Genomic DNA, 13,966 nt, shown 5'->3' with positions numbered 1-13,966 from the left:
ATGCAGCCTGATGCATAGCTATGTCTTCCACCTGCTACACATTTGACTCACAAGTATTACCCCTGTGTTGTTACTCCCCAGTGAAGAGAGTCAGAATGAGCTATTGTCAAAATCAAACTACGTGGACTCACATTTTCCTTGCTGTCACGTTTTCCAATCAGTTGTGCTTCTGTAAAGTCAGTGGAAAATATTGTCATCCTCCACAGGACCACAAAAGATGCATTAGCTTGGAGGCTGCAGGCTACAAGTGTGCACAGAGGGTGAACCACTGTGAAGCACTGAGCTGTAAACTGTTCCCAGACTGTCTGCTGTTGTAGTGATATACATAGTGTAATACCACGTTAGAACAGAACAAAGATGCCATGAATTTGAACAGAATATGGAAAATAGAATATACGTATATTTCAACATAAAGACTCATAATAGACATTGAGGTTTTTGAAAGGTACTAAAGGCCATATCATTTAGTTATTAAGAAATAATTGTCATCACTCTCAAGATACTGTAATTGAAAGCTAAGCAATGCTAATGGGACCATCAATCATGCAAAAGAGCAAACTACACCAGGGCTTTGCAGCATCAAGATCCTTCTGCAAAAAGCTATGAAGTTAAAAGAATAATCTATAAACTGTTGGCATATTTACGGAGGGACACTGGCTTCTGTTGCTGAGACGTTCTAGAAGTAATAAAATGCTATGAAATGTCAGCAAAACACCACAGTTAAGGCATGTGAGTCTGTGTGCATGCTTGTGTGTGTGGCTGGGGGGATTTAAAAATAGAAGACATAGAAATTTTATATTTAATCTTGAACACTCAGAGGTTTTAATTCAGGACTGCCAGAGCAAACAATTTTAGCACTAAAGCAGGCTTTACCTATGCCAAGTATGCAAGCAAGTTAAGAATGAATGGAAAGAATAAATTAAATTTACACCTTCATATGTGGTAAACTACACTTGTCATGAGATGTTCCAAAGAAAATCTAGTACTTACTGGACATGTTCAGGAGTACATGTCATTTTGGAATACAGAAAAGGACTGAAAACCAGAATACATGAAATTTCATTGGCTTGCTTTACTCTGACTGAATTTTCCACATTCTGCAGAAAATGAACACCTTTATCTAAGACCTTAAAATGTGATACCTTGATTTTATGATTACATCTGAGATGTTTCTGTTTACATATGAGAAATTCAAAGATGCACATAACACTACAAAAAATACCCCAGAGACACCATCATTGTAATGCCATGGGAAAGAACATACGCAATATAATGAATTGTTACTCTTGTTGAAATACAGTTTTACTTTGAAAGATAACATTGTTTAACATAGTTTAAAGGTCATAATTTAAATAGGAAAATTCTTCATTACAAAACAAGCACCAAGCAAGAAAGCTCTCCTCCTTTTATCTCAGATGCTTATAAAATAGAAGAAAAATTGAATGGAACAGAACTGGTTCCTGTTTTCCTGCATAGGCCTAGAGATACCAGTGTGACTAAATTTGTCAAATGTCATTGTACTTTGATGATATGCTTTAGCTTTTTGTCAGCCTTGCCAGTTTAACCCAGTTTTTCCAATCTATAATTTCTTGTCATGCAGACATTTTTCCTCAGGTTGGATATTCATTAATTTCCATTCTCTTCTTCTCAAACAACAGTAAATGATGCCAAGAGACTCAATCATTAATAATCAGTAATGACAGAGTATGGAGAAACTAATGGTAGATTTGCTAGATCTAATTACCCTGGGAAAATGAAAGCATTGCCTCTTTCTTTTGCTTTCTCATAAGCAAAGATGAGAGATTGCATGCAAAAAGTCATTTGCCTGCCCTACTACAAGAGTGTTCAAGGGCCTGTGAGTTGGAAGATAAAACACAATTTGCCATCAAATTCTTTGTGTTTGGTACTTGCTTTCTTTACATATGATATGTTGTAAACATCTGATTACTGAACTGGTTTTATGTGATAAAGCTCATCTGCACACCCACAGAAACAATGGCAGGAGGGGGCACCCCAAATAATACCCTGCCCTGTCAGCTCTCAGGCTCACCACAGGGCCACCAGCTCATCAAAGCCCCGTCACACAAGCCCAAGGAGCCCATGGGCAGGACAGCAGGTGAAAACCCAAATCAAAGGCTCCTGAAGAACCAATCACCCTGCCACGGCCCACTCAGGGCTGTCCCAGGAGAGCCCCAGCCTGCTCCCAGCATGAAAAACAGCACCAGCAGCCGTCAGGAGCATCCCCAGGTCACGCTTCAGACTGATGGGTACTGCCGCCCAGGGCTGGGGGACACCTTGTGGGTGCATGAGAAGAACAGCATGGGGTCCCATAAGATCTGTCATGGGATGTTTGGAGCAGGAACCAAAGGTGTGAAAACAGGGTTCAGGTGATCTGGGGAGGAACAGGAGTGGGAAAATGAGGGGCAAGGGGACAAAAATATTAGGTAGTAGTTGGCTGGTGGGTATACTTGTCAGCCATGTCCTGTGCTGGGCCAGCATCGCCTGTCCTGGCTGCTCACCAGAGTCCTTCCTCACTCTGTCACCAATGGCTCTCCAATCTAGGGCGGTGTGTGTATGTGTGTGCAGCGCACGTGTGTGTGGGCATATGTGCACATGTGTGTGCACATACATGGGGTCTGAGTGCAGCGGCTGCAGTCAGAGTGTGGGCAGGAGCCCCAGAGCCCCGTGCTCATGGTGCAGCGACCACAGTGAGTGTGGGTGTGCAAGTAAGTGTGTAAGTGCCAGTGAGGATCATGCTGGATGGGTTGCTGGGCTGGTGAAGTCGCTGGGACTAAGTGGGCGTAGAGGTCTCTGAGGGCGAGAGTAAAAGGGGTTTGCCTATGGGGACAGAGAAGTCCCAGCCAGCTCTGTGTGCATGTTTGTGTGCATGTGTGTGCGTGTTTGCCTGTGCAACAGTCTGTCACAGAAGCTGTTGTGGGGCTGCAGCCTCAGGGGTTGTACGTCCCGGTGTCAGCAACTGGTAAGACTGGGATCCAGGGGCAGCTGCTGGGCCGGTTGAGGGTCTCAGCCAGCTGCCAGTGGGACCCACCTTGTTCATACATGTGCATATTTTGTCACTTGTGGTCTCTGGTCCTGCTTCACTGGAGAGGGGAGCAGGATGAGGTCCTCGGTGCTGCCCGTGTCCCTGTGAGTGCTCTGGGTTTCTGTCTGATCCATGTGTCTGGGCATGTGTATAGGTACGTACGTGGTGTGTACGTGTGCTCTGTGTGCATCTGCCTGCTGGGAACGCATCTCCAGCCTTGCTGCTGGTTGGATCTGGGGACGTGGAGCTGAGCAGCCTCGCCTCTCCCAGGCTCTTGGATCTGCCAGGATATACTGTCTTGCAACTTAAATATATATTTTTAAGAAGTGATAATAGAACCATTTCTGTGTAAACAGATGAATGATGTATCTATTCATACAGAAACAAAACTTTATTTATAACTTCAATATTTATTCAAGGATAAATCTTGAGCCTATTGGGGGACTTGGATTCAGGTCCCAGACTGATTTTATTCTCTTAAAAGTCTTATAGCTTGTTGGCAGTTTCGTCTGAAACAGCACTGGCTGAGGGCTATGATCTTGACCCACCGATGATCTCAGTGCAACTGTGAGGAGGCCTGCCAGGCTCAGCTGGTCTGTGCCGATGCAAAGTGCTCATCTCCGCAAAGTGGCAAATATTGAGAGTTTCGCTCATAAATTTTAACAAGTTCCCTGCTATTGGAAGCAACTATATCTTATATTCCTATTTATTAACAAGATCTGACGTGCAGGTTACACATGCAGTTTCCATCTGAAACTAGTCAGGGTTTGTGCTGCTATTTTCACTGGAGGAATATTTCAGAAACACATTCTTCTGATGATTTGCAATTGTCTTTAATTTCCAGTCTGAAGCCAATATCTGGCTGATCTATTTTTCTTTTGTGATTATAACTGTTAAGCTTTGATGGTTGTTTTTTTCTTCCCTAGCATTTATCTCCCTATATTCATACAGATAGCAAATATATCCTTTCATTCCACTAGTTTAAATAAACCAACTATTTAAAAATTATGTTCACACCGCGTACTTGGCCTGTGCCTAAGACTCCTAAATTTTTACTGCATCCAAAATAACGCACAGGCAGCCACCAGCCTCTCCGTTTGAAAATAACAGCTATCAACTAGGAAGCAGTAAGGAACAGCTTGCTAAGCTGTCTCTCAGCCATGACTGACTGAGCTCTCCATTTTAATACAGATAAACCTAGCCAGACTGGACCCTTTACTGTTCTGCTGCATATGGAAGCAAATAATGCTTGTCCACCAACTTCCTGGGTTCCCTTTTCACTGATGGATTTTTTTTCAAGGACAGCATCCAACACAGTGTGGTAGTGCAGATGTGCCCTTTCTGTCTTACACCGCAGGAGTAGGTAGCTTTCTGTACAGGAGAGTTTACTCCATCAAGTATTGAAAAAGACTAAAAGTATAATCAAATCTTTGCAAGGCTGCCTGTAACAATGAAAAGAATGCAACTATCACTTTCAGAAAAAAAGGCTTTTGGTATTAATAATAATCACTAAACATTGATTATTATTCTGGTGGTGAAAACATGCCTGTTTTGTTTATCCCACATGTTATTCAGGCATGTATGGATTATTTAGCCTCCCTAGGAAAAAAAAAGAAAAAGCCGCATGTAATTTAATAAACTGTGAAAACAGTGCAAGATCTCAAGAATTTGTGATGAGCAGTAACAGATAATATTCTAGCTTGCTTTATGGAACATATGGTGAAACTATTGCATCCCATGAAACTGTTAATCTCTTTGTAATCAATGGGATTACTCATGAGTTTATCAGATCATTAACCTAAATAAACTGGGTTCATAATCTGGATTCCAGAATATAATCTGCAAAGAAACTAAGTATCAACCTAGCTATGTCCAGGAGTTTCAATAGGAGGTAAGTGGCCAACGGGGAGACATCTTAATTGCCTCTTAGTTGCAGAACAAAAGATGACATGGAAAGAAGTCTACTTCAATAATACAGACGTACACTTGTGAAAGGGCAAAGTTTATCAAAAACATTTACTTGTGTGCATGTGCTGGCAATGGGACTTATAATACTGATGGATTATAAGTCTGACAGGATTTACAATGGAGATTCTCCTCAGGTACTGACAGGATCAGTCCAAAACAGAATAGTTTGAAATATCCCATGCTTTTTAAATTACTGATTGAATTTTTTAAAGCATCTAAATGAAGTGATTTTCCTCATCTGTAAAGTGGAGATTTTCAGTAAATTCTAGTATGTATTTGGACTCAAGCTACATTTGAACATATTATTCTGATTAACTTTCACTGCATTTATTCTGCTTGTATTCAGCAATAGGTTGTGGTATGTGGGAAGGCAATAGGATATCGTCCCATACTTTGCCAGAATGCCTGCAAAAACCGTGCTGGGAAGAACTAGTCTTTGTGCACATTCACATTTTGTTTCCAAAATACCTTTTCATGCATTCTGAATATTTTGTTTGTTTGTTTGTATTTTATTCCAGGGAAGAGTAATCTCTTATAGTTCCCTATGCACACAAAGAAAAGGAAGGCACATTCATTGAAAGTATTTATGGGGGCAGGGAGTTGCATCAGGCACCGACAATATTACAGTGAGGTTTCATTAAGAACTTTTATTTTGTGTGAATGTCACTGTAAAGTCACCTTTACTTCATAGTTTTTCCTCACTTCGCATCAGTTTCTTTCTGTGGACAAATTAGTCAAGTAAGGTAGTGCATTATACTGTCAATGGCTGTAAGACACCACAGGCTTCGAATCAGGCAGTGCCCTTGTTCTACTCTATTTGATGTGTACTTGCATACCCTGGATTTCCAAAAGTCAATGACAAAATTCCATTTAATATTTAAAATGTGAAATAAATAATATATAATACCATAAATTCTTACCATTTCTATGCCAACATATATTTTTAAGTTTCAGCTACAACAATTTCCACTGTGTATACTTGTTCCACATGACCAGAAGTAACAGCAATTTCCTCTTCCGTATATCACCAAAGTTTTGAAGGAGCATCTGAAAGTAGCGCAATACAAAAAATATCTGGTGCTGTGCCCCATTTGACCCTCAAAATTCCACTTTGCCAACAGATCTCATTTGAGAACTGAACATGTTTTTTCAAATGTATAATGTCAAGATGTAAGCAACGTGTTTAGCAGTCATCTTCTGTGCATTAGCTTGGGAGAACAGACAAGGGAACTTTTAGAACAACAAGAGGCAGAAATTCAGCCCCTAACCACCTTTTTCTAATTCAGAGAGCCCTGATTGGTGCCTCTTTTCAGTCAGCAGGATATGAGCTGTGTCATTTCAGAAGCTGCTCAGATGTCATATCTTGTCCCACTTTAGGTGGCCTCTGTCACCGACAGGCTTCTGCACCAGCAGTTGGACGGGAGCTGCCTCAGAGCTCCATGGCTCAGCTGTGCAGCACTGATGTGAGACCCCCTGCCCCCCGCCGTGCCGTCAGGAGGTCCTTCAGGTACAGCTGCGACAATCTGTGACAATCCAGACCCAAGCGCCCCAGGATGGGGCAACCTGTCTGTCTCGGCTCATGGCTGATATTTGTGACTCTCAGTACACCAGCATAAAAGCGTACTGAAGGCACATGTTGAGAAAATTTGAAGTTTCTGTTCAAGACTGGTGATGTTAAAAAACATGACCTATATTCTAGATGACAAGCACAAGTTATAAGTGATGCAGAATTTTTTCCTGAATAACAGAAATTATTGATGATGACCAATGGAAATATGGATGATCTACTTAAGCTAACCTCACTCAGAGAAAAAACAGTCACCTTCAAAGGCTAATTTAAACCTCCTTCAAATTATTGTACCTTCATCACTACAATGCATATCCCTGCAGGGTGTTGAGTTTTGTTTTGTAACACACCCTAAACTGCTTCTACCGCAATGCATTACAAGAAATATTTTCTGTCATCACTCTTTGCATGCTTGGAACAGGTTTTTCACAGAGGAAATTACTTTAGCACAGCACTTCAGCTTCTGTTAGTCAGTTTTCAACTGGGCATGCATTGATTGTAGTTAATGAATTATTTGGAACACAGCTACTACCACTCTTCTTACCATAGGCAAAGTATGAAATCCAGAGGTTTTCTCATATGAAAATATATTTTTATGAGGAGACCATATTAGATATCCTCACCAGAAAAACCACTATGTAAACCTGCTGTATGTTACCCAATTGTTTTAAACTAATGATAATAGGAACGTCTTTTTTTAATATTCAGAAATTAAAAAAAATATACTAAAATATGTCATTCTGAAAGAAATGATGACATTATTTATAAGAGAAACCATGCTTCATGGATATATGAATAAGGACAAGCATTTAATAGAATACAGTGACCCGTGCAAATCATGGCATTGCAGGAAAATTGTCTAGCCCTATCTCATTTTTTAGACTGGAGCTTGGTACCTCTTCAATATTTCTCTAGTGTGGGACTTTGAGTTGTCACGCACTGCTGGTCTCAACCCCTCCTGCAGATTGCTTGAGTATCCTCCTGGGTACTCATTAAAATAAACTAACTGAAACAATAAACCTGCTCTTCTTTAGCTTTGTTTCAACCTTTTGCTTGACCTCCACATAGTTGTGAGAGGAGATGTTTATCACTGAGGAGGGAAGAGTGGCTCCTTAGCAGACTTCAGCCTCTCTGACCTTTAATGTAGACCCCAGTAGAGAGACACGCATCCAAGTATTCAACTACTTCTGCTTCCTAGCAGGAAAGCTCCTATTTTGCACTCACAGGCTTCTTGCAAGGTTTCCCTAGAGTGACTAATACTGTGCATTGCAAAGGTCTGTCTCTTGGAGCTGGCAACGCCTGCTCTAACCCTTTGGATGATCCCAGTACTGATAGTTCTTGTCACCTCCTGTCACAGCCACCCATGGATGACATCAAGTAGCTCACTGTACTGGAGCAGATACATGACATATACTATTCAATGGTAACAGCAATGTGATGGATTCATGGCCTGAATTCAACCATGCTGCAGATTAAATGAGATTCTCCTTCCTCTCCTGACACACTTTAAGCAAAACTCTTCTACTTAGTTTGGGAGAGGAACGGGGATTGTCAAAGCAGAGGAGGAGGTAGGAAAATCCTTAACTGTAAAGATACAAGCTGAGAATGGGAAGTGTCTCTGAAGTATATCTCACTTAGTTTAGCAATAGCAGGCACTACCTGTCAGCTCCTTCAGAGGGCAGGACACCGATTTCCCATTAATGGTATGAAAACTTAACTTATTCCATTTAATACCTATTTGCGGTAGGCTGCTCAGAACCCAACTCATCGTTATTCAAAATTAATGAGTGTGTCAGGGCTTGCCAGAGAAACCAGAGCAGGGAGGAATTAGCAGCACCATCACAGCCGGCTGCATCAGTCCCAGCAGAACGCAGAACCCTGTCCCAGACTTCAGCTTCACGCTGCTACGCCAGAGCTCAGTAAACTGTTCATTTCCTATCAAGCACAGAGACGGACAGCCTGGCCCATTGAATTAAACAGTAACACTCCCATAGAGTACAGGGGAGTGAGATTTTACACATTTAACTATCTACTTACCTTGGAATTTTCAATATAGTAATCCTTGCACTAGAAGTTGCAGAAATAAAAGTTACAATCTTTACCACGGGTTCTCTTTTGCATAAGGAAAATTTATACAGCAACGTAATAGTCTAGTCAAACTGGTTAGCATGGTCTTCCTAGATTATGAGTAATACATCTCCTGTGATGTGTTGTTTCTGGTGATTTTGGTAATTTTAGTGAAACTGCTCATTTTAATCATACTTACCAGATCAAACATATCTACTAAACACTAACAGAACTGTAACAGTATTTAGGGCGTTGAATTCGCAAGTGATGGGCACCTTGAGTATTGAGTTAGTAGGCACCAAGAGCATAAATCTACATTTACCATATTTCAGTGATAACATTTTCCTGTATGGCATTGTTCACCCAATTTTAGGTTGTCTTCCTCCTGTAAAGGTCTTGAAATAGCCCTGTCGTTGCTAGCAGATGACATGGTAATCCTGATTCCTTGGATAAAAGGATTTTGACTAGGAAGACCCAGCAGGGTTACTCAACATGGCAAATGCTCCAGGATTTTCAATGCCTCAGTACAAATATACCAAAACTAAACAATGCCACTGTACATATATACGCACACAAAAAGGTAATGTCTGAAAGGACTCCAAGTTTGTCTTTTTAAAGTCAGCCAGAGACATAACATGGAAATACTGATGCCATCAGTTGGTTAAACATTCTGGTGCACGGTTAGACAGCTTATTCTCCAGTTCTTCCCATCAGCAATGCTTCCTACTTTATGACTCAAGAGGAAATCTGGATGGAGTCTTCCCTGTCCGCAATGCCTCAATTCAAATCCCATTGAAATTACTAAGACACCCAGTGAAATGTTTAAACTCTGGATCAATATCTGAAGGCCAGAATGTCTAATGTGTTTTATTGGGACACAAATAACACAAACAGCTACATAGCGGAACTTTAAAATAATGGCAGCATTACATTTGATTTTAATAAGCTCCTATGAACTATGGAAACAATGTGGTAGCCAAACACCTGCTTTTCCAGATGCCTAAATGATATTTCAAAATGCAGCTTCAAGAGTTCAGCTGAACTTTTAGTAAGAGCTTTGAGAACCTGAACAGGCAAATCTTTCTGAAAAAAATAATTCAAACATTCTCATTTGGACTAATTGCAAATGCCTGCCTTCCTGTGGCAGCACAGCAAGAGGCCGTCTCTAATGGATTTTGGCTCAATCTAACAATCCAGCCCACTCCCTATGGTGCAAAATGACTGACACCAACGTAGTTCTAACTCATTTCATTTCAGGTGTACAAAGATCTTTTGGCTGTAAAAATCCAGGTCCTAGACAGGCAATATCATTCTAATTATGATGAATGTCCTCATTTCGGCTGCGATAGAATTAACTTTCTTCCTAGTAGTTGGTACAGTGCTGTATTTTGGAATTAGTATGAGAATAATGATGTGTGATAACACACTGATGTTTTAGTTGCTGCTAAGTAGTGCTTACCCTAAGTCAAGGACTTTTCCATTTCCCATGCTCTGCCAATGAGGAGGGGCACCAGAAGCTGGGAGGGAGCACAGACAGGACAGGTGACCCGAACGAGCCAAAGGGATATTCCATACCATATAGCGTCATGCCCAGTATGTAAACTGGGGGAGTTGGCCGGAGGTGCTGGTCACTGCTCAACAACTGGCTTGGCACTGGTCAGTGGGTGGCGAGCAACGGTACTGTGCACCACTTGTTTTTTTTCTTGGGTTTTAGTCATCTCTCTCCCTCTCTATTACCTCCGCTTCTATTACAATCATTATTATCATTATCTTTTATTTTATTTCAATTATTAAACTGTCCTTATCTCAACCCACAGGTTTTATCTTTTTCATATTCTCCTCCCCATCCCACTGGGCAGAGGTAGGAGTGAGCGAGCGGCTGTGCGGTACTTAGTTGCCAGCTGGGGTTAAACCACAACAATGGGCTATCTGTTCTCAGAAAGCTTTTAGTTTGTCCAAGTCTCAGTTGTACGTATTCCTGCTCTTGAAACCACAGTGCAAGTAACAGTTCATACCCACTTTGGGGATGTCAGTGCTGAATATACGGTGATTTTCAGTCTTTGCTCCAACACCTTCCCCGTCTTTTTTATTTTGATAGTGGAGTATTTACCCTTCCAGTTGGCAATTTTTGTGATACTCGGAGCTAAAAAGTTTAGCAGAGTCTGCTTTTGGGGCAGGTATCAAGCAATGAAAACAAGGCAAAAGCAGTCCGGGAAGGGAATAAAGTGCACAGCAAGACAGAAGCAAGGACTGCTGTGACCTACTCATTTTTTGCAAACTTAAGGTATATAATTCTATGTTAATAAGTGTTTCAGTTTTTTGCCATCCCCATGGAAAAAAAAATAAATCAGTAATAATTAGAAAACAAGTTTTCTTTCCCATTTTGCCTTTGCACTTCGCCATCTATTCTCTATTAACTGCTCTCTTCATTTGTTTGCTCAATCTTCTCTCCTGAGCAGATAAAAGGGTTTCATTAAAGCAAAGCCTAATGCTGTCAGTAGCAGGAGAGCTGCCAACCCTGGCGGTTTTACTAAGTCTATTAAGCTGACCTAAGCATGCTAATACTTAATTCCTTCTATTCACAGCAGTCCTTTGCAAATATTCCTTTATCTCACAAGAAAACTAAGTTATGAAATTCAAATGAATAACAAAAGACAAGACCACTCACTCTACCTTATCTTTATATATACATACATATAGTTCTGTCCTAAGAGAAGCAGTAGCATACTATCAGAAGCACTTCTTGAGATTACAGAAAGGTCTAACAGTTTCATTAAAGTATTCCGTTTCAGAGATTATTAACAAGAAATCAGCATTGGACAACCGAAACAGAAGTTGGTTTTTTTCAAGAATTTCTTGCCATAGCCCGTTTGCAGAGCAGATGTTCTAAACCTATCTGAAGGACATCTGTTATACCCATCTAGTACAGTTTATCTCTAATTTATCCAGAAGGAAAAAAACCAACAGATTCTACAAATCACTGACATCTTCTTTCACTGCCATAGAACTTAATATGGTAGAAAATACTCTGAAGAATAACAAGTGAACTATGTAACAGTACTAGTCAGCATCACCGCTTAAAGTAAAAACCTTTATCCTCCTTAATATCATTTGCCCTTCTTCAGGGCTCCACAGCTCCAGCTACTACTTCATGTTTAATTGAAATAAAGTTTTTAAAGCAACAAAGCATTGAACGTTCATCTCTTACATAACAGAACAAATCTGTAGTGGTAGGCAAGTCTCAGTTCAACAAAAATCTTGGAAAAAAAAAATAATCTATGAGTCTTCTAAAAGAAAAAAAAACAGGAGTGCTCACGTCAAAGAGAGAAGATTGATCTTAATTCTTCTGTCCTGAAAGATTAATGTCATTGTTTATGTAATGTAATAAATATGGGGGGAGGGCAGAAGTGAGAGGGTATCACCTGATGTCTAATAGGAAACATACTCAATAAGCAGCATGATTTATTTAAGTACACATTTACTTGAGAACTACTGTAAGGCAAGTGCAGAAATGATGGTGGAGCAGTGCCATGGCATCATTTCTCCAGCCATTTGTGATGACCATAATAGAAAACATTGGCTAGCAAAAGCTGATTTTTTCATTCGTTCTCTGTTTTCAGGTTTTCCAAAGGGTACTAGAGACCTTACTTGTTTTGGTTCATAAAAAATTATCATACAAGTGGAAAAATAATAAAAGGACCATGGTTCTGTGAATAGACAGGATCATATTTTAAACTCAAAACCAAAACTGTCCCAATAAGGAAAAAAAAGCACTCCTCTTTGTAATGGTTTAGCAGAGAAAAACTAATCACACACATGCCTATATTATATTTAGTGTAGAATTTACACACCAGCTACTACACTGAGGTTAACAACACATCAGCAACTTTGCACAGAAGCAGAACACCTACTGAGGAAAATAAACCAGCCTTCTCCATCAAGGACTGTCTTTCTCATTCCCGAAGGGAAGACAAATTACACTGAAGCCACCTACAGTAGGTGGCAATTGCATTGCTTAGCCATAGCCATGGTGAAGCCTTAAAAAAAGAAAAGGACAGCTTGGCTGCGACGAATTAGGCTTCTTCACAATCACCTAAGTATACCTCTAAGCAATTCTCCCTCTGTTATTTCATTAACTTATTTCACATCCTTGCAGGGCAAAACAGTACTTACACCAGATAAAGCAACAACCTGCAGACCTCTTCTCACACAGCTCAGTTCTGCTGTTCTACTGCATGGTAACACCTACTTGTCAGAGAGCAGAAAATACAGACAAGTTAGAGCATGATGAAGCAAAGGAAATTCTCTCATGTGAATAAACTTACTTCACGTAAGAGAAATATGGCAACACATTTTCTATTCTTTTTAAATAAAGACTCTCAGAATCTCACCTCAGTGATCCATGTGATGCCTATTAACGCACCCATCTAATGAAGGAGAAAGACTTCAATCATTCTGCCCCTTAATTCACGTCTAAGATCTCAGTTTTATAGCATAACACTGGATATTTCTGCATTCTTATTTTTTAAGCTTATGGAAAAAAAAACCACAAATTAAGGACCTTGACTAAAATCTAGTTTGCCACAGAAGGCTATGCAAATACCCACCCCCTCGCCCCCCCCCAAAAAAAGTAAAATAACCGCAGAGAATATCAATGTATTTTATAGATTGTTCTCTAGTGCTGCCTTGCTACCAAATGATTCCCCTTGTGGTAAAAACCTTAGTTAGGAAACAACTGTGTGCAAAAGAACTTGTGACAGCTGTCCTCCAACTTATGTTCATATAAAAATGGTAAATTTTTAGTAACAAATACAATTACTTCTTAAAACAACCATGTATTTGTTATTGAGGAAATTAATTTTGTTCCAAAAATAAACATGTATCTAAAAAAACTGTTACCATTTTTCCTTCAATTACTAACTCTAGGTACCATCAACACATGAAAGTAAGAAAGCAATAAACCCGTTATTTTGTAAGACATTTACAGCACTTTTGTGCACAGCTGTTGATTTATGTAAGTGGACTTTATACTGTTAGGCAATGTGACCAATATACCAGAAAAGAAGGTAAAAAGTAGGTCAGTGATACAGGACAATGGTTCTTCAACTCAACTTGCCTGCCTGCCTCCAACTTGAAACGTAAGGTTCATTCCTTGTATTTTGGAGCACTAAATAACACTGTAACTACACACAGAAGTCAAGAATTATTAGACATTATCTACCCTTGATCTTTACACAAAATTCTCATGACATTTATAGAAATTCAACAGCTGCGCAAAACAGAATAATGTCCATGGCAAACTTTCAGGATTTGCTCTTCAA

The sequence above is a fragment of the Cariama cristata genome, unplaced genomic scaffold, assembly GCF_000690535.1.
Source record: "Cariama cristata isolate BGI_N322 unplaced genomic scaffold, ASM69053v1 scaffold5412, whole genome shotgun sequence".
Lineage (NCBI taxonomy): Eukaryota > Metazoa > Chordata > Aves > Cariamiformes > Cariamidae > Cariama > Cariama cristata.
Note: the sequence above shows the minus strand (reverse complement) of the source record.